This window comes from Vicia villosa, linkage group LG5 (genome assembly GCF_029867415.1).
Source record: "Vicia villosa cultivar HV-30 ecotype Madison, WI linkage group LG5, Vvil1.0, whole genome shotgun sequence".
Classification (NCBI taxonomy): Eukaryota; Viridiplantae; Streptophyta; class Magnoliopsida; order Fabales; family Fabaceae; genus Vicia; species Vicia villosa.
The window spans coordinates 44,574,413-44,577,390 of NC_081184.1; the positions used below are offsets into that span (position 1 = coordinate 44,574,413).

At 30.7% G+C, this 2,978-nt stretch overlaps 1 long non-coding RNA gene across 1 annotated transcript; it reads right to left on the reverse strand.

Moving 5' to 3' along the window:
* Nucleotides 1-204: 204 nt before the first annotated feature.
* Nucleotides 205-2,765, reverse strand: LOC131606574 (uncharacterized). The gene is made up of 2 exons (XR_009284888.1): nucleotides 2,587-2,765; nucleotides 205-419 (listed from the first exon to the last, which is right to left on the reverse strand). It is a non-coding gene; the product is annotated as an uncharacterized LOC131606574 (long non-coding RNA).
* Between the last annotated feature and the right edge of the window lie 213 nt (nucleotides 2,766-2,978).

The following is a 2,978-nucleotide window of genomic DNA, read 5'->3' on the forward strand; positions in this document are numbered from 1 at the left end:
AAGAAAACAAGCAAAAACACTAAATCTATGACTCTAATATCAGTTAATAACAACAAGAGTCCCCGGCAGCGGTGTAACACCCCATTTCTACCCGACAAATATATATAAATCAGAGTTTTCAAAAATTTCTCAATAAACAAATGAGGCGTCACATAATAAAAACAAAACAAATCAACTCGTCGCATAAAGCGGATACATAGCACATTTGAAACAGAATAACTTATTTTATTAAAACACAGCGGAATCGCTTAAGAATGTATTCAATAAAATATCCTCAGTTAACTTATCATTTTGTTCAACCAAGATAACACAATTAAACAACAACATCATAAATGACATAAATCGTTCCCCCCAGAGTGCTACGTATCAGAGCGACAACCGATTCGAGTAACGACAACTAAATCTTCATACTTGAATACCTGCACGTTACCAATATAAAGGCAACGGCGAAACAAGAGAAAAGGGTGAGATATCAAATCATATAAGTGGGCATATGATAAATTGCATGCTAGGATTCAGACATATAAAATCATCACATCACAAGTATCAATAGCTACTATACACATCATACTTCTACAGTTCATTAATCTCACATACTTTTCATCACACAACAAGTCATGATCATGTAAATAGTATCATCTAATAAATTTCACATATTCAAGTAAGCACAAAATTTAATAGTATAATACTCAAAAGATTCAATACGATTATCCCAAATATATACACAATCCATCATTATCACATCTCATGTACACATGACAATCACATAAATGCATATATTCAAACATCACTTAACCTCAATGTGACTCAATGCAAGACATGTGACTCTATGCATGTGGTACCCAATGTGGACCCAAAGTTCCACCGCTTCCGATTCATATAGAATCTAGCCACGCTTCAGATCCGGACAAGATCAAAGCCACCAAATGTAAACATATAGTTTACCGCTTCCGATTCACTTTAGAATCTAAGCCTCGCTTATGTTTCAAAGCAAACCACCTTTGTTTCAAGGCATCCATGATATGAATGTATGTACAATGTTAATCAAACATATGCAATTAAGATCATCTCTACCATCTTAATATTTAGCATATCACAATAATTCAACTCGATGAATTATCCACCAATTGTACACAACATTCACAACACATACATATCATTCACATATAAAAGGTCAATTAATCAATTACGATTTACAAAATCCAATTAACACTAGTAACCATACTATCTCATGTTAATTCTCATTTTGCCAATTATATATGAACATACACATTTAAAATCAAGCAATTAATCATTAAAATTAATGCTATCCAACTACCCACAGAGAATCAATATCAAAACAACATCATTGACATAATAATATATATTTCTCAACATACGTATTCAATCAAAACACAATTACGGATAAATTCTCAAAATATCGTAATTTACCGACAAACCAAATAGTTAATTTAATTCCAATTTATATTCTAATCAATTAAACACATTGAAATTAATTCACCTATTAATTTAATCAACCAATTAATAATCACACTATATTAATTTAATTCACTTCTATTTCTACTCCATTTCCAATTTTCTAGCATTCTACTGCTCAAGACCATTTTTATTAAAAAGAATATCGCGTTAGCTTTCTAACGCCTCGAACGGAGACTCAAACGGAGTTACGGTTCAAAAGATATGAATTGTTAAAGTTCCAATAAAAAAACAAACACCAACGTTATACACTGACAACTCTAAACATGTCAGAATTACTCAAAACAAATAAAAATATGACTCTTAATAATTCAAAACAACTCTGACAACTTATTGTCGACTCTAACAACTCTATTGACAACTCTAACAACTCTATTGACAATTCTATTAAATTATTATAAGTTATTTATAAAGAATATTTAAACCAAACACAATTTCAGTCGATTCGTAAAATATCACAATTTCAACAAAATAACACCACCATGTTAATCTACTAATTAAATTTAGCTACCATGTAAATTTTCATCAAATTCCGGACAACTAATTATACCGTTTAATTTGGCTATTTCGAACAAACGGGACTATTTTACATTCAATAATCATGTTCTACTATTTTCAATTTTGTTTCATCTCACAAATATATTTCATTTTCATTATAAATTACTATAATGTATATCTAAAGTACCTAACATGTACCATTACTCAATGTTAATCAATTAATATATGTCTGTGAGTCTTTAGTTCTAAATTGCAACCTATTTCTAAATCATAATATATAAAGTATCTTATGTAAAAGTGGCAAGTAGGATAAAAACAGAACAACACGGAACAGCGAGAAATAATGCATAGCACGCAAACAATAGCAGCATTAACGCAATAGCAACAAACAGAACCAGTAGATAAAACTCCAAGGTTTTCAATTTATAGAAACAAGTAATCACGGCAACATCAAACAACAATAATCAACAAATTCAGCACAGCAAATGAACAACCTAAGTCTCTAATCTCCAGCAACAATTAACACAAGTAAATGCAATAAATCTACACACCCAATTTTCCCACATACAATTGTTCTTGAGCCCCATTATAGAAAGAGAACCCCACCCTTACCTTATCAATGGGTCTCCAATTGCATCTTCAATTGACACCATGGGAGAAAAATCTTCAAGCTCCTTCTTCTTCTTCATAGTCTTGCCTCTTTCTCCTCTATTCTTGTTTTCTTCAAAAATGACAACTATTCTTTCTCATCTCTAAAACCCTAATATAAAACCAACTGGGCTTAGTGTTTAAGTCTCCTCTTTATTATTCTCCACAACTAATTAGGCCCAATAAGTTATATAACTCAAATAATCAATTATATCACTTGTAATAATAATTCCTTCAATATAATAATTCCGACTTATAAATAATATTATTCTTAATATTATTTTCTGACTATCCGACTTCGATTTATATAATTCCAAATACGCCCTTAAATAACACCGACAATCCAATTTCGACTA